The 18,970-nt window shown below is 35.5% G+C and overlaps 1 long non-coding RNA gene across 1 annotated transcript; it reads right to left on the reverse strand.

The window, feature by feature from the left end:
• Nucleotides 1–17,631: 17,631 nt before the first annotated feature.
• On the reverse strand, nt 17,632–17,937 carry LOC120781861. Its single transcript, XR_005706164.1, has 3 exons — nt 17,898–17,937; nt 17,778–17,809; nt 17,632–17,723 (listed from the first exon to the last, which is right to left on the reverse strand). It is a non-coding gene; the product is annotated as an uncharacterized LOC120781861 (long non-coding RNA).
• Nucleotides 17,938–18,970: the final 1,033 nt, after the last annotated feature.

Genomic DNA, 18,970 nt, shown 5'->3' on the forward strand with positions numbered 1-18,970 from the left:
CATCCGCATCCAAAGAAGAATGTGTGCGTGCGGCAAACATCTTTTTTGCTATTCAACAGAATACATTCAGCATCTAACAGCACCATATATACCATAGGTTGCTTCAAGATAAAGACCATCAAACATCGCAGCTATTGTTTAATAAGTCGTGCTGTGATATCGTTACGATCGCTAGCTGATTGACCGCAATCCATATTCCGGACGTACGTCATCGTATTTTGGGAGTACTTCTTGCATTTTCTTCGGCTGCCATACGTTGATGGCGAAAATAACGCCGACCAATATTAACGCGACCTCTTCGTGGCTTCGTAACAAATTTCAATATGCAATTGATCACATTGTGTGAAACACACATAAAGTTTTCACTGAATGATTCTAAATAATTTTTCCTTTGGATAGCCGGAATAAAAAAGCAAGCGATCAAAATTGAACAATTCAAATAATTTACAAATCAAAATATTGAAAAACAAAACAAACAAAAATTGAACAAAATGTGTATGGAAAATGTTACTTTTTGGAATTGTCCAATTATCCGACTTCTCCTCATTAAAAGTATAAGGTATTCTGTTTCTAAACCTTGTGGATCGGGACAACAAATAACCTTTCAATTTCAAGATTGGTTCAACCGTTCTCTTAGTGTTACTAACAAACAAACATTCATTTTTATTGTAACGTTTGTATGGGGAAAAGAAAAGGCCTGTTTTTAGGGGTTTTCCGGAAATTATTCGAATTTTTCTCGCCGTAAAAACCATCTTTGAGCTTCAACGAACATTTAAGAAAAAGAATTGGCCAAATTGGTCCAGACGTTATTGAGTTATGAGCGTACATACATTTCGACGATTCATTTTTATTTATATAGATAATCCTAAGATACCACTGAATTTACAAAGTGTAGCAACGTATGCAGATTAAATTATTAACAAATGCAATCAGATCCGTAACTGAAAGTGCTAAATTTGAAACGACGCGGCTTGATAGAGAACTCGAAATAGATGATGCATTTAGCTCCATCTGTAATATTTTCGACTGATACATTCTCCGCGGCTTATCCTCCAAGTTTTCCAACTTACAAAAATTAGTAACTGAAAAAATAACGAACCAACACTGCAGAAGAAGTTCTCGAAAGATTCTAAAATATCATCGATTACGATTTATAATGTTTACTTCCGTTCCGACTATGCCAGCATCAATTGGGAACAATTACCTTGCAGCATTAATATATTAAGCCGACACCGGCAGCTATGTATTGGAATCTGGTTAACAGCCACCCATGTACGCAAGTGTCATGGTGACGTCATTAACCACGAAGTGGTGTTTTCCGGAAATGTACCAACTAAAAGTCAGATTCAAATGAAACTAAAAGCGTTTACAGTTTGCAAAAAGGTGAGTGTTGGATGATGATTGCAATCGAGCTACAGAAGTTATGTATGTACATGTAATATTAATGCAAATATTTTAGAAATATTTCATATCTCAAACGATATTGTAATTGGCAGGAAAATACACCATTTCGAAATTCATAAGTATAAGCAACATGGTCTGTAAATTCATTTCACATCAGTTTGTTCATGATATCAGTATTTTCAGAATCCTGAGACCGTTCAGCAGCTAGCCAGACACTTGATATTTCTGCTAAGTTTAACACTTATTTTACAAAAATATACATGTACTATGCGTACATGTTTTTCACTGTAGTCAATGTTATTACCAAACTATTGTTCGCGATGTTTTAAGATAATTATAATCCACTAGCTGATCCCGCAGCTGTTGTCCTGCGTGAAATTATGTGTTTTACAATTAAAGGAAAGTTAAATTTATCATTTCATTTTTGTTTTTTTTTTCAATGTAACGTAGCTTGATAAACAACATTTTTTGGTTTCTGTTCCGGTGTACACAAAATATGGTTTTCCAACTCGTGAGCACGCCACGGCCGTGTGAAAAACTTAGCATACACATGTATGTGTATCCTTGTGCCGTGTTGATTGTCCTCTCAACCGCAATTTTCACTGGAAACGGAATATGTTTGAACTGAAATGAGGAATCGTTAGAAGGAATTTGTAGAATCAAGCATTCTGCCCCATTGTCCATAGATGCGTCACAATCAGTCGGGTTCCATTACACAGTTTCGGCGCATGCAGATTGGGAAACATAATGATGCGGTGGGATACCAAGCTTCTCCAAAGAATTTAGAAATTCCACTGGATAATTCACGGCGTCATCTTCATTGTCAAGACGATCGATCGATTTGTATGAGCGCAAGTCTCCCGGAATTTGACTTTGAATCTTGCAGTTTCAAGTCAAAACATCGGTATTTTTGGCAGCTTACATTGCGCGAGAACTTAAGGAATCTTAGTTACGATAATTTGGCTAACGCCCGATCATTCGTGATGAGTACATCTTTTGCGAATTGATAAACTCCGGATGGCATTGATATCAAACCACCGGAAGTATGAACCGGAATTGACCCATTTCCAATTTTTAGCGAAGACGATGTAAAATGTCTTCGGCAATGTCATTTTTGTTCGTATCTCATAATTGACGCGGATTTGAAGGCTGATATGTCAAAAGGATTATCGCGAAAAGTGTGCGAACTTCATTTGCATTCCAGTGATTAACATGTTCCAGCAATTGTAATTGCTGGCTTACCAAAACTTGCACACACCGTACCATTCATAGTACGCAATGACTCAAATGAAGTTGAACCGCATACATTAATCAATAGCAACCCAAGGTAGAAACAATCGTCGTTTTTCGGGTGGATTGTGTAAATTCGTCCAAATGCATTAGTTGACAACACACCTGGCTGTCAATCTACTGGTTAGCCTTACTTTCTGCGTAACTATTTCTTCGATGATGCATTCCATGTATAATATCAAAGCATTTCCGAATACATTACATTAAATTGCAATACTCAACATTGATATGAGTTTTGAATGTGAATTAGACAGTAATGGTGAATATAGTACGATCCATGAGTTGTCAACTTCAATATTCACTCTTCTAAACTGAGTGCTGTATGTTCTGCCATTGTCGTCTGGTGAGCGACGCCGATAGAGTGAATATCCATGGTTTCTAGTTTGTGTTTCCAAAAGAAGGCACGTGGATAGTGTTTCGTGCATTTAGTGCTAGACGTACAACCGAAGTTGGATTGTTTTGTCCGCATGGTACCTGAGCTATATTGGTTTTCATCACTTCGTATCATACTGGATCTTTCTCTGCACCAGGAATTTCCGCGGAAATTATGAGGTGTGCGCGGGCAAACCTCTCTTTTGCCACTCAATAGAGTACATCTAGCATCTAACAGCACCACATATACGTTGCTTCAAGATAAAGTCCATCAAACATCGTAACTGTTGTTTAAAAAGTCGTGCTGTGACATCGTGAAAATCGCTTGCTGATTGACCGCGATCCATAATTCCGCATGTATGTCATCGCATCCTGGGAGTATTCGGTCATGTGCTTTGGGCTGCCAATGTACTTTGACGCCAGAAAAAACGTCGAGCGATATTAGCGCGACTCCTTCGTGGCATCGTAACAAATCTACACATAACGTTTCCACTGAAAAACTTTCAATAATTTTTTTGAATAGCCGGAATAAAAAAAGCAAACGACAAATTTGAACGATTCAAATAATTGAAAAACAGAGCAAAAAAATTGAAAAAAAAAATTTGTATGAAAAAAGTAACTTTTTGGAATTATCCAATTTTCGACTTTTCCTCACGAAAATCATAAATTTTTTTTATTTCTAAACCTTCTCCGATCCACAGCGAACAACCTCTGAAAATTTCATCAAGATTGGTTGAGCCGTTCTCGAGCATTAGCTAACAAATAAACATTCAGTCGATTGTATGGAAAAAAGAAAAGGGCTGTTTTTAGGGGGTTTCCGGCATCTATTCGTAAAAGCCATATTTGAACCTCAATGAACATTTAGAAAAAAGAATTGCCCAAATTGGTCCAGGCGTTGTTAAGTTATGCGCTTAGCAACACATTTTACGATTCATTTACATATATATTATATGTATTAATATGCTCAACAGATTCTGCAAATGCCAACGTTACCTACTAATAAGAAATATTTAGATTCCGCAGGAAAGTAGTTATATAACAAGTAAGGAAGGGCTAAGTTCGGGTGTCACCGAACATTTTATACTCTCGCATCATAAAGTGATAATCGAGATTTCATTATCCGTCATTTACATATTTTTCAAATACCGTATTTGCGTAAAGTTTTACTCCGCTATCATCATTGGTTCCTAATGTATATAATATACAGAGAAGGCATCAGATGGAATTCAAAATAGCGTTATATTGGAAGAAGGCGTGGTTGGGAACCGATTTCGTACATGTCATCAGGGTGTTAAGAAAATATTATATAACGAATTTCATTGAAATCGGTTTAGTAGTTCCTGAGATATGGTTTTTGGTCCATAAGTGGGCGACCCATTTTCAATTTTAAAAAGAAGCCTGGGTGCAGCTTCCTTCTGCCATTTCTTCCGTAAAATTTAGTGTTTCTGACGTTTTTTGTTAGTCGGTTAACGCACTTTTAGTGGTTTTCAACATAACCTTTGTATGGGAGGTGGGCCTGGTTATTATCCGATTTCTTCCATTTTTGAACTGTATATGGAAGTGCCTGAAGGAAACGACTTATAGAGTTTGGTTGACATAGCTGTAGTACTTTCCGAGATATGTACAAAAAACTTATTGGGGGGCGGGGCCTTGAGGAAAGCTTCGACCCTAGCTTGGTACTTACTTTTATAAATACCACCTGTCCTGGTTGATAATTAATTATCTTCTTTCGATTTCTGTTAGGGTTTAATAAGTCTGCGTCTATTTTTGTCCTTAGCCTGACGATGTTATCCTGTCGAGCCTTTTCATATTGATCTGGATCTGTTGTTACTTTCCTACCGTAAAACACTTCTAATGGTCGTTGCTTTGCGACTGAATGAAATGAGTAATTGTATTCGCATATTGCCCTGTCTAAAAGTTCTTTAAAATCTCGATGAGTGGATTCGTTTTTAAGACACCTCATTATTTCTGATAATGTCGAGTGAAATCGTTCTATTTGTCCTTTAACGGTGCTTTTGTATGGTGGAGCAGTATAAGTTTCTATTCCTAGTTGTTCTGACATGAATTTAATGGACTGAGAATTGAAGGATTTTTCGTAGTCCATAACAATATGCTTAGGGACTCCGAAATAAAATACAATATCTTGCAAAGGGGTTCTAATATCTTCTGTGGCTTTTGATTCAATGACTCGAGCTTGAGCTTGTTTGGAAAATTTATCTATTGCCGTTAATACAAGATGTCGTTCGGTTGAATAGATGTCAATATGCAGTACGTGACCGGGGTATTCCGGAATTAGAGTTTCAGTAAGCTCAGGATTGGGGGGTGTCTATCGTACTTGGATTCTTTACAGATTTTACATTGTTTAACTATGTTTTAAATTTTTTTCTTCATTCTAGGGAAATAAAAATTTTCTGAAAGTTGTTTCTTGTTTTCTAATGCGTTACGGTGAGCTCTTTTATGGGTTTTCAAAATTTCTTCCTCTTGTTGTGTTTCAGTAGTCAAATCTTTGACTTTTGTTTGTGAGAAGCGTTTTTTTAATGCTTCTAAAATGACTTTGGTAAAATAGTTGAATTTTTCCCATTAAGTCCTCGGTTGTATAAATACCGTTTATTACAGAAGGATTAAGGTATTTTTTTAGATCTACTATTAGTTCGTCTGAAGTGTATTCTGGTCGGAATATCTCGTGTCTATGGAAGGTGGGAAACGGAATTGTGAATTTGTAATCAGGATTTTTCGTTTTATAAAAGAATATTTGGTTTTTGAATACATGATTGGAGCTTTCAGCGCTGTGCTGTGTATAGGCAATTGAATGGATTTGTTCTGTTGGTAATCTGGAGAGTCCGTCAGCTACGACGTTCTCTCTCTCTGGTTTATAGAATACTTTATAATCATATTCCTCTAGATAGGCTTTCCATCGCTTGATTCTGGCATTTCCATTCCAACTGCTCAGACACTGTGTTAGGGGTTGATGATCTGTAAAGATCTTAGCCTTGGCTTTACCGTACAGGTAATTTTTAAGGGCTATGGGTGCCCAAATAATGACAAGCATTTGTTTCCCATTAGCCGCATAATTTTCTTCAGCCTTAGAGAGTGTTCTAGAAAGGAACGATATAGGCTGGTCATCTTGCGATAAAACAGCTCTTATTGCGAAATTAGAAGCATCAGTAGTTAAATGGAATTCCTTATTGAAATCTGGGTAACGGAGAATTATGTGTTTTGATAAAAGACTCCTTTTTAATTTTCTGAAGGATTCAAGTGCTTCTTTGTCTAGTGTAATAAATTTTTTTGATGGTATTCTTTTGGACACATGTCCATCTTCCCCTCTTAAAAGAGATTTAAGTAGCTTAGCATAGTTTTGTATAAATCTCCTGTAATAGCCGGAGAGGCCTAGGAAGGATCTTAAATCCCTCAGAGTTCTAGGGCATGGATAGTTCGCTATCGCTGTGACTTTGCTAGGGTTTGTTTCTATTCCTTGATCGGAAATAACAAAACCAAGAAATTCAACTTTGTTCTTCTGAAACTCGCATTTATCCCCATTTCATGTTAGCATCGTGTAGAGTTTGAAAACCTGTGGCCAAGTTTTTTAGGTGGGTATCATCATATTTGCTAAATATTCATCTATGTAAATGAAACATATTTTCCCAATATGTTCTCTAAGTATGTCACCCAATGCACGTTGAAAAATTGAAGGAGCAGTTTTGAGACCGAATGGGAGTCGTGTAAACTCGTATTTTCCGCTATTTACGGTGAAAGCGGTCTTTTCTATGCCGCTGTTTTTAACTGAATTTGGTGAAAACCACTTTTAAGATCTATTACGAAGATTATTTTATTGTTCCCTAATTGAGCAAGTACTTCGTTTATTTCAGGAATGGGATATTTATCTGCAATGGTTATTTTGTTAAGTTTACGGTAATCGATAACCATGCGATATTTTTTTCACCTAAGGCATCTGCCTTTTTGGGTACAATCCACACTGGTTAATTATACGGGGATCTAGAGGGCCGGATTATTCCGTCTTCTAGAAGTTCTTTTATCTGTTTGTTCACTTCGTCTTTCAGGGTCATAGGATACTGATAAAACTTTGAGTAAACCGGAATGTCGGAAGAGGTTCGTATCGCTGCCCTTACATTAGTTATGTAAGTCAGTAGGTATGGAAATGATTTAAGTAACTTCTTAAGTTTTGTTTTCTGTATTTCTGATAAATGGGATGTTCTCGGAGTTATTTATGGCTTCGAATCTTTTTTCTTTGATAGGAATTGTAGTTCCATTTTTAATTGTCATAATATTTTTTCTGATCTTTATTTAGGCGCCTAACTCTTTTAAACTATCGTTGCCTAAGGTAGCATCGAAGGATTTTAGTGAGGGTAATACGAAGAATTTTATTTCACCGTCATGAATGTTAAAAATATTTGCTATTTTATGATGTGTAACTAATGTGCTTCCTCCTACCGAAATAGCATTGAATGGTTTTTGATTTGGAATTGGATTGTTCACGAATTTCGGTTGGATATAATTCCTATTGATCCTGTGTCTATTAAAATTTTTATAATTTGACCGTTCCTCATCTTGCATACAACATATGGAAGAGAGGAACTCTTTATTCTAAAAAATTTACATAATTATTATCATGGACTTCGTTGTCGACTTCGTATATTTGGTCTATGTACTCGTTCAAATTTTCTTCGAGATCATTATGATTTTCGTAATCTGTAATTGCTTGACCGTATTCTGTCGGTTTGTATGTTAAAGTTTGTCTCTCTTTTATGTACATCTTCTATTGGGTCAGATGGTCTTTTGCCAACTTCGAAGCGAGGTCGGTTCATGTAATTGACCATTTTCGTTTGTATACTGGGGTTCATGTCCATAGGCCTGGACGAGGCAGTGGTTTTTGTGCCGTAGGCCTAGGTGGGGTCTGGTATTGGTATAGTCTATTTGAGAATGGTTGTCGAGGTGCGCCAGTAGGATGGAAATTGTCAAAGTTCTGTCTTGGTTGCGCGATTGGTGGTTGTAGTCCATATTGTTGATATTGGTAAAGTATTGGTGGGACTGGAGGTTGTTGTCCATTTTGTTGGTATTGGTAGGGTCTATTTGTAAATTGAAAATTGCGCGCGGCAGGTATAGGTTTTGAATTCGGATTCCTGAAGTTGCTTGTTTGTCCTTTGTTTGCTGCGTGGTTTGCACGAAAAGTTTGGTTTTCCAACTTCAAACACAAATGTAGTGCTGAAGCTAAATCCACGGGTTCTTTAATTTCTAATAGACGAGGTAAGTCACCTTGCAACCCTCGTACAAAAGTATCTAGAGCTTTGTCTCTGTACATTTTTGTCATTAGTTGTTCTGCTTCTCTACCTAACCCCATACAACCAATTTTATTCAAAATTAGGGATAAGTGCTTATAAACAATTGTTTGAAAGTGTTAACAAATTTTATGCAAATTTCGGAAATATTGCCGTAATCTTTGTTCAAATCATGCAATTTTCGAGTTTAATTATAACCAGTGTCTGGCTGTTTACAATAATTGTAACGTTAGATTTTTTTTGTTTTTTGTATATTAATTTCCAATTGATTTTAATAATAATCAATACTGATAATTTCGATTTTTTGATAATAACAACATGATTTAGTGATAAATTTAATTAATATTAATTTTACAATACTATGGTTAATGGTGCGTCTCCTCCCTTCGACGATCCGGATTTCATCCTTTTTGTAACCTTCCTTTTACTACTGAGGCTCCTGCGATGCGTACCTTCTTGGGGGTGTCCTGCGGCCTTGCCTACAAGACTTGGAGACCGCCGGTGATTGTAGTTTTATACGATGTTTATTTTTCGCGAGTTGTGCGTTTTTTTTTACACACCGCGATTTGACCGGTTGCTGCAAATGTTATTACAAGCCGCGAACTTTCGGAACGTTTTGCCGTATCGTTACACGTACCGGTCCCTGCTCGGGCGCCAGTTATTTTTTAACAAGATATGATGTTTTTTATTTTTACTTTTAATTATAAATTTACTTCAACATTTTCATGGTTTGCCTTTAGAATTTTAAATGCGAGTTTTTTTAGTTTCGATTTTATATCAACTATGTTCTGTTGACTGAAAACACGAGGAATCCAACGAAATATTAACTGTGTAGTAATAATTCAGACTCGTGTGTCTAAGCGCTGCTGAGACAGAAGTAACACAATCCAAAAATCCGCAATTAGCTTTTAAAAAGCCCCAGTGCTAGGCAAGCGTAGCCTTCCGAAAAAGATAAAAAAAAATGTACTTTTTCGCTACATTCTGTCATTCTGCTTGGGTAATCAACAGGAGATGTCCGAAAAGGGGTATTTTACAACACCGAATTCGTGTTGCCAGATTTGGTGTGTCCCCACAGTTTATTACCATATTTTCGTTCTTTAACTTATGTATATAGTATACAAGGTGCGATCCAAAATAAACTTGAAGACTTTTTGAATCTAGCCCCTTCTGGTAGCTCTATCTATATGTCGACTAGTGCGTTAGAACCTGCCATCTTTATCGATTGTCCAGTAAGCATTTTATGACATTTCATTGATTGGAAGTGAAGTTATTGCATTTTAAGTGTCAGTATGTTTGTGTTATCTGTGCGAAAACGAGTTTCGAACAAAGAGCCAATATTAAATTTTGTTTTAAAATTGGTACAACTTTTACCGAAACATTTGAATTGATGAAACAAGTTGATGGCGATGATTGCCTATCCCGTAGCAGAGTGCACGAGTGGTTTCAACGTTTTCAAAGTGGTCGTGAGGACATAAATGACGATCAACATGTGGGCTAATTAAAATCCGTGATTACCGGAAATTCCATCGAAACCGTGCATGAATTCATCAAAAATCAGCCGAAATCATCATTGAAATTCATGGAAATGGAATTGAACATCTCTAAAACATCGATTATCGCATTTTGACCGAATTTGGGCTTATGAAAGGTGTGTGCACGCACAAATTGACTGACGACCAAAAATTTCTGAGAATCCAACATTCAAAGGACAATTATTTGACCAAAAATCACTTTTTAATCATTAACGACCCCCTGTATTCACCGGATATGACACCCTGCGACTTCTTCTCTTTCGCAAAAATGCATTTGCCAATGAAAGGAAAGCATTATGTAGACGTAGAGGCCATTCAAAAGACTTGCACCGGCATACTAGCGGCCATACCGGCCAGAAGGAGACTATTTTGAATTAAATAAATTGATTTTGCCAAAAAAACAAAATTTGTTCTGTTTTTTTAAAGTCCTGTTTACTTTCGAAGGCACCTTGTATAAAGGTATGCCTCTGCACCTGAAAGTATTTTCCTGGCTATGATTCTTTCAAGTTGCAAGAGTATAAAATATTTGGTTTCACCCGAACTTAGTCCTTCTTTATTTAAAAGAAAACCTATCAGGTGCTATAACTAAGCTCTAAATTAAGACATAAAACATAGAAAAGTAGTCGGTTCATTATTTTCGACAGATCACCCTATATCATAAAATAAGTCACGAAAGAAGATGTTGAACTACCGTTGTTGATCACTGAAGATGAAATATTGACCATAGCTAAAAAAATGAATAACAACAAAGCGCCTGGCTTTCCCAACAGAGTCCAAAAGAAGTCGTGATTATAAAGCTCAGTAGATGACCTAAGGCTCAAATGCATAAATGGTCTTCGACAATGGTTTTCAACTATAGGTTTAGAGCTGGTTAAGCAGAAAACGGAAGACTTGCTCGTCCGTACAAGGAAGGTCGACGAAAAGGTATCACTCATCATAGGAGTACGAGATTACTTCACATCCCAGCTCAAGTATTTTAGAATATATTGGACTGCAAGTTAAAATTTAAGTATTATCTGGCGTATACTTCGGTAAAGCAAACTAAATATATAATACAGTGTCGGTAACAATAACCAATAGAAGCTGCGTGCGTTCCAGTCGGCGATTTTTAAAAGCTATCGAAATGATTTCCATGATATTGCATGTAGCACTGATAACAATACATTCGCCGTATATAAAATCACATGTAAGACCAATAAAGGCAATACATAAGCTGCAATCCGAGTATTAAGTGATTTCCGAACGATATGAAGCGATGCTGCTGAAGTATTATCCATCATTGCGGCTATTGGTATCCAAGGGGATGAATTTGCGGGACTATAGTAGGTATCTGAGACATCTACAAAGCGGAAAAAAGGAGAGAACTAAGAGCCTTACAATGTAACAGCAGCGGTAGCAAACCTCATCTAGAACCTGCAGACTAATCCCAGTCAGTCCCTATAATAGAAGAGATTTTAATGTATTTTTCTTTCCCTTGAAGTTATATCTAATCCGATGGTTCCGTGGGAGATACTTGAGTTGGGAATAAGTTAGGTATAGTGGATTAAAGTTCCGCATTTCAGCTTTCGATGCTTCGACCTACTATAAAAAATCATTACTCTGACATATCCATGTAACGGTGAAAACGTACGAATTCGGCCTACAACCACGCCTACTACTCATAAAATACAATGACCTAGCTATATTATCTGACACATATTAATTATATGTGGTATTGTCAAAAATAGATAAAATCGAGTTTATTTCTAACCCCAATACCCATATACTATGTTCTTATAATGATTTTCGTTATTCTTACACGTTTTTTCCGGATATGTAGTTCAGTATGTGAGATATACTCATAAATAGCTCGAATTATTATATGTTCTCAAGTATATCTGAGCAATGTTTCTGTGTTTCTACTTGACTGTAAATCGATCAGGTTGGTTAAAATATGATATTTAAATGAAATTAAATTATATTTTTTGTTGGAAGAATGTCAACGATTATCCTTTGGGGACAGAAATTAATAACAATTTATTACTTACTATTTTTATTACAGGCGAAAATAATAACGTTCATAGTCACGTTAAGGTTTGTTACGAACCCAGTAATAATCCACCCGGCATCTGCATGATAATCACTTTGAACAGTAAAAATGGAAATTGTTATAAAAGTCCCTATCACAGTTGCTACGCTTGTAGAAAACCACATCACACTGAAAACGTGCAGATTGAATATTTTCATAATCCAAGAAAATTGCTATTATTATAATATTTAGTTTCACCGTTTACAAGTTAAGTGTTATGCGTATATACTCGTACATACATATGACTTAAACTGGAATATAAAATATTTAACAGAGCGTACATAATAACGAGTAAGGAACTCTAAGTTCGAGTGTAACCGAACATTTTACACTCTCCCAATTTTCAAAGATCAAAGACGGGTAAAAACATTCGAATTTGGCAAAATTTTAGAAGATTTTTATGTGAACATTAGGTGTGGTTGTCTTCTGATTTCGCCTATTTTTATAGTATAAGATAGCAACATTTGGTTAACCCCAAATTTGGTTTAATTCAGTCAAGTCAAGTTCCTGAGGTATAGGATTTCCCCTAAAGTTGGGAGATGTAACATCCCTTGTACAATTTCTACACCTTTTCCTGAAAATACCTACCCACCGTCATGGTTGTGAAATTTAATTCTTGAGGCGCATTTTTTCAGTAAGTTGTTGCACTTCACAGTTTTCTACATAGGCGTGGTCAATATCTGATTTTACCCATTTTTACATTGTATGAAGAAGTGTTATAAAGATTTATTCACACAACATTTGTTTCATTTCGCTTCGGCAATTGGGAAGATACTTACGTAGATTAAACCAATTGTAGAGCCACGAGCACTTCAAAAAAATTGTTTGAGACTTTCCGCACCGTTATGGTACCCTGACAGTGCTGTAACTTCAATTAGTGTTTAGTTATGGGACCTTTTATGTTTTCGCTAATCCCCATTGGGTGTCAAGAAGCAAGCGTACGTATATTTATACTCTCGCTACAAAGTTGCTAAGGAGAGTATTATAGTTTTGTTCACATAACGGTTGTTTGTAAATCCTAAAACTAAAAGAGTTAGATATAGAGTTATATATACCAAAGTGATCAGGGTGAAGAGTAGAGTTGAAATCCGGATGTCTGTCTGCCCGTCCGTGCAAGCTGTAACTTGATTAAAAATTGAGATATCATTATGAAACTTGGTACACGTATTTCTTGACTCAATAAGAAGGTTAAGTTTGAAGATGAACAAAATCGGCTAACTGCCACGCCCACAAAATGGCGAAAACCGAAAACCTATAAAGTGTAATGACTAAGCCATAAATAAAGATATTAAGCGAAATTTGGTACAAAGCATTGGGGAGGAGCATATTAGTACGTAGTTGTTTTAGAAAAGTGGGCGTGGCCCCGCCCCCCACTAAGTTTTTTGTACATATCTCGGAAACTACTGTAGCTATGTCAACCAAACTCAATAGAGTCCTTTCCTTCAGGCATTTCCAAATACAGTTCAAAAATGGAAGAAATCGGATAATAACCACGCCTACCTCCCATACAAAGGTTATGTTGAAAATCACTAAAAGTGCGTTAACCGACTAACAAAAACCGTCAGAAACACTAAATTTTACGGAAGAAATGGCAGAATGAAGCTGCACCCAGGCTTTTTTTTTTTTTAATTGAAAATGGGCGTGGCGTCGCCCACTTGTGGACCAAAAACCATATCTCAGGAACTACTCCATCGATTTCAATGAAATTGAATGAGTATAATACATATATTAGAAACCAATGATTATAGCGGAATAAAACTTTACACAAATACGGTATTTGAAAAATATGTAAATGACGGATAATGAAATCTCGATTATCACTTTATGATGCGAGAGTATAAAATGTTCGGTGACACCCGAACTTAGCCCTTCCTTACTTGTTTTAATTTAATTTCATTTATATTTTAATTTTTACTCAATTTGTTGGACAGATGGCAGACAAACAGTCTCGTCATCTCGATAATTTTTATATAGTTATAATATATATTACTTCATAGCTGTCTCTATAAATTTTAGGTGATACAATGAACACAAACATGGTACTTTGTATTGCAACATGTTGCGAGAGTATATAATAAGTATAACAGATAATTAATTCACACCTTTATCAACTCAACAAGACTATTCAACAAGACTATTCAATCTTTCATGTGATTCCTCGAAGTCCCACTCTATCTACACAACACTCTATTTTAAGACTTGATATTAAATTTTTTGCTTTCAGCTGAGAACATGAGCCTACATATAATCAGCTTAGAATTATTTTGAAGGCTTAGAAAACAACTTACAAGCAAAAGGGTTATTACTTCTTTTACGATAATATACATAAACGAATTAAATGTATTTTTAAGATTTCTGAACTTCCAGTTGACTTTAAAACGGATATATCGGCCAATATATAAAATGTATTCAATTAAATTGCTTGGAAGTGTGTTCTCGATTGTATCTGAACAATGTCAAACATTAATGTAAAACCGAGCCATCCCGGGTTGATGTTTTCATCACATAACTCATATATTCGAACCCTTATAGTGAATTTATATCGCAAGGTTCAGAGAACTGCAGCCTTGAGAGACGCCTCACCGTACTGCAAAGTATCAGTACCTGCAGTGCTAGTGATAAACGGCGTCATCCCAAAAGACTTACTCGTAAAGGAGGTGAGACTATTGTGCCCATGGAAGAGATTCGGAATGGATATGCACATGCGCATAACACAAAAGAAAAAGGGACATGAGAGCGGACTCTCTGACCCCACAAAATTCGACTCAATAGAAGTTTTTTTTATCTCACCTTAATTCTGGCAGGACAGGAGCTCTTGCGTTCAGAGTTGATAGGCGAAATCGTATAATAGCCTCGCCCAATTCCCATATAACGGCTTTGTTAAAAACTACTAAACGTGCATAGAAAAAAAGAAGAAGATAGAAGTGCGTTGTACGAGCAGATGCTAAAATTGGGCGAAATCACTTAACTCCAGACCTACACGACCAATTTCACCAAATTTGGTGCATACGATCATTTTAACAACTCCATGTTTCAGTGCGCGAAATCGGCAACCACGCCTACTTCCCATATAACGCATCTTTAAATTCATTGTTTCACTTTCCAGTAAACAAACATCTATAATATACTGTAATAGCAGTATGCAGAAATTATACATTAAGGTATGCTATCTTAGACCCCAGAAACTATGGTTTTTTTTGACCAAAAATATCGGTCAATATGTGAAATATATTATTGAAATTAGAAGAAAATCCTTTTTTATTAGTAGTATTGTCTGTGTTAGTGGTTTAAACAAGTCAATAGAATTTCGAACTCTCAGCTGACCTTAAACCCCTTATATAGGCCAATTTGATAGTTATCTTATTAAAATTGAGCAAACGTGTTTTTTTAGGCACCTTAATGAATCTCAGAGGGCATCTTTTTATGTTAATAATATGAGGTAGAGATAAAATGTAGTAAAGATTTAGAAGAGTTTCAATTTTGTTTGCTAATGCAGATATAAACACATGCAGCACAAACTTGTACTCATTTTTACTACCCACTGTATTGAACAACATACATATATGTACGTATATAATATATATGCATTATGTATTCTTGTAAACACTAAAGCTGGTTAGACATGAATAGTAATAATATATATCTTCCTTATATAACGATGTGATCATAAACAACAAATTTTTGTTCCTAATTCCCCACACCACACTTAGATCCAGCTGGTTTCTCAGGACCCAAAGTGGTTGAAGAACTTCCTGAGGATGATCCTGGAATACTTCGACTTATTAGTGTTGCGCCTTACCCCATATGTTTACAATGGAAATACAAGATTTCATGAAGCGATCTCGATCAGTGAAAAACTGTCGGAAGCACTACGCTATTTAGCCACAGGGGATACTTTCTCGAGTCTGATGAGTGTTTTTCTATTGCGAAAAAGTATTTAAAAGTAAATAATCATGACTGATCATGGATTCTAATAAGATTCTTAAAACTGAAAAATTTCTTTACAGGTTATTTTTGATTTAACACAAGTTCCTAATTTTTTTTTTTTTTACTTTTTGATGATTTTCTGCAGTCTTGGATATCATACAAATAGCAACTCTACTTCACGACTTGTTTACGTTAAGGGAAATACCCTTTTTATTTAACATCTCAGTTTGCTGATGACGTAATACATATATAATTTCAATAAAGTTCTCAAAGTAAAAGTTTAAGTTTTTTTTTATAAATTGGTACTTTACTTTATTGGTACTTTGGATAACTTTTCAAAAGTAAAAATTGTGTTAGATTGTTATCTTAGAAAATTGCAAAAAGCAATTTTATTTAATTTCGTTTTTACAGTGTCCTCATTAATATTCTGAAGAGACAAACAATTTCATTAGAAACGAAAATAAAAATTCTAGACTGTCTAAGAAATGGCGAAGGCTCAACATCGGTTGGCATAGCTTTTGTTTTAAACGAAAATGAGAGTTCCATTCGACAATTTTCTGGGTCAGCACTTGTTTCAAAAACAACTTCTAACAACAAATTCTACTTTGGAGAAGACTGAAAAACATATGGTGCTATAAATTGAAGATTTACAGGAAAAAATTTCTGTAGATAGGATTATTAAAGAGAAAGCACTTAGAATATACAAACGACTTCAGGAGTTAGAACCATCAGTATCCCATCAGGGAACTAATAAAATTGTTATTAAAGCAAGTCATAGATGGCTGACAGGTTTTCTGAAAAAACACCATTTTCACAATGTAGCAAAATTAATTGAAGAGGGCAGATATACTCCAGATCAAAGATTTAATGCCGACGAAACGGCATTGTTTTGGAAGCAAATTCCCAAAATAACATTCATTGCAAAATCTCAAAAAACAGCTGGTGACTTTAAAGCAGCTAAAGATCGGGGGACCCTATTGCTTTGCAGAAACGCATCTGGCAATAAAATGTTGAAGCCACTCTTAATCAACAAATCCCTTATGTCAAGAGCTTTAAAAGTTAAGAACATTAAACAACTTCCAGTTCATTTAAAGGCCAATAATCTATTTAAATATTGTGTCGAAATGAACTCCAGTCGGCAGCACTGAATAAGTACAACACTCTCCACATCAACACACTAATCATGAAAGAAGGCAGCACTGAATAAATACAACACTCTCCACATCAACACACTACCCTGCAAGACGGGTAGCTGTTAGCAAACGTGTAAGCGGCTTGTTATTGTTCACTTTTGCATTCGTTAAAATATTTGTTACTTTTGTTCAGAGAGTGGGAAAAAAGTAACACATAGCTATTTGATGTTCAATGGTTATCTCGCTCTAACCAATGGCAAATATCGCATGCTGCCTTGTTCTAACAGAATACATGCATTTGTTAGCAAATCTCTTCACAGTATGTTACGGGTAACAAATTCTTTTGTTAGCGCATTGCTTAGCTATGTGTTATGGATAACAAAAAGTATTTGTTACCCGAATATCTGTTAGTGTTATTATTTTCGTTATCAGTTTGTTACCTATAACATATAAGCATGTTAGCAAGAACAAGTAGTAACAAGATTATCTGTTACCCATTTGTTACTTCTAGAAAATTCAATTCTGTTAAATAAAATTCAGTTTTTTTATTATTTCGCTTTATTTAATAATAACATCAAAATAATCAAATATTTACTTAAACTAATAGCGAGCTCCACGTAATGCTCGTCCTCCAAGTCACCGGTGATGCGGCTAATTGAATGGTGCGTCTTTGTAATACGCATCCAAACGCTCCAAATGATTTCTGTAATATTAAAAATTTTAATTACACACACGACATTCAATTCACAATGCTTACCTTTTTCTCGTTGTTAATCTTTTTCGTTTACTCTATATAAAAGAAATTAATAACATATATAGTATAAATGTATATAAGAAATTAATTATAAAATATCAAATAATGAAATAACGAACTTACCTCTTTAAAAACCAAAATAAACTGCGCTTTTCGTTTTCTTCTTCTTGAAAAATTGGGCATTCGGCTCTCCTATTCTAGCAAGTTAATATTACAATATGTTTAGAATGTCGATAGTTTTTCCCTATCTTACTTACGTATTTTCCCATTCAATTGAAAATTCCAGAAAATGTAACAGTGTTAGTGAACAGCTGAAAATGTTTCAATGTGTTTGTGCAATCTGTTACCTCCGTCTTGCAGGGTAATCATAAAAAAAAGGCAGCACTGAATAAATACAACACTCTCCACATCAAAAAGCTAATCATAAAAAAGAAAAGGGCATCACTGATCCTCTCCACATCCAACGGTTTTTGTTCCTGTTTCATTTTGTACCCAAGGGAAGGTGAAGCTGTGCCGGCACTTGTTCCACACAGTTCGAAAAGGCACGTACGCCGACACACGTGCGCCCCGGTCAGTTCAACAAAAAAGGAAAAATTTAAATCTATTTAACATTCGAAGCAAGACATTTTGATAGTGAAGAAGATATTGTGAAACATATATAGTGAAGAAGCGATTGAGGAGCTTATATAGCTCATTAAGATATTTTATAGTTTACATACTAGTGAAGAAGCGATTGTAAAGCTTATACGAGTATAGCTCATCAAGATATTTTAAAGTTTATATACTAGTGAAGAAGCGAGATTGGAAAGTCCATAGTGAAGCAGAAATATTGTAACGTGTATATAGTGAAGCAGAAGTATTGTAAAGCTTATAAAGTGAAAAAGAGAAAAGAATAAATACGAAGATTTACTGTGAAATTTCTATTGTAACAAAAAAATTTTTTTTTTGTTTCAAAATTATTTTATTTATTGGATCTGCTTTTTCTTAAAGCCTAACAATAAGTTATAAAATCTTAAATCTAATTAAAAACTAGACAGGCTCAAGCAAGTGATTGAGCTGTTTTGGTGATACGTTGCTCCTTAGTACGCAGGCATATCTCTTCTTTTAAGTCGTATTGGATCGCAGGAATGTACCAAAGCATTAGCCAGAGGGTTTGGGTGATCTCGGAGTTTAGCTATATATTTAATTCTGCTGTC

Source organism: Bactrocera tryoni, unplaced genomic scaffold, assembly GCF_016617805.1.
Source record: "Bactrocera tryoni isolate S06 unplaced genomic scaffold, CSIRO_BtryS06_freeze2 scaffold_7, whole genome shotgun sequence".
NCBI lineage: Eukaryota > Metazoa > Arthropoda > Insecta > Diptera > Tephritidae > Bactrocera > Bactrocera tryoni.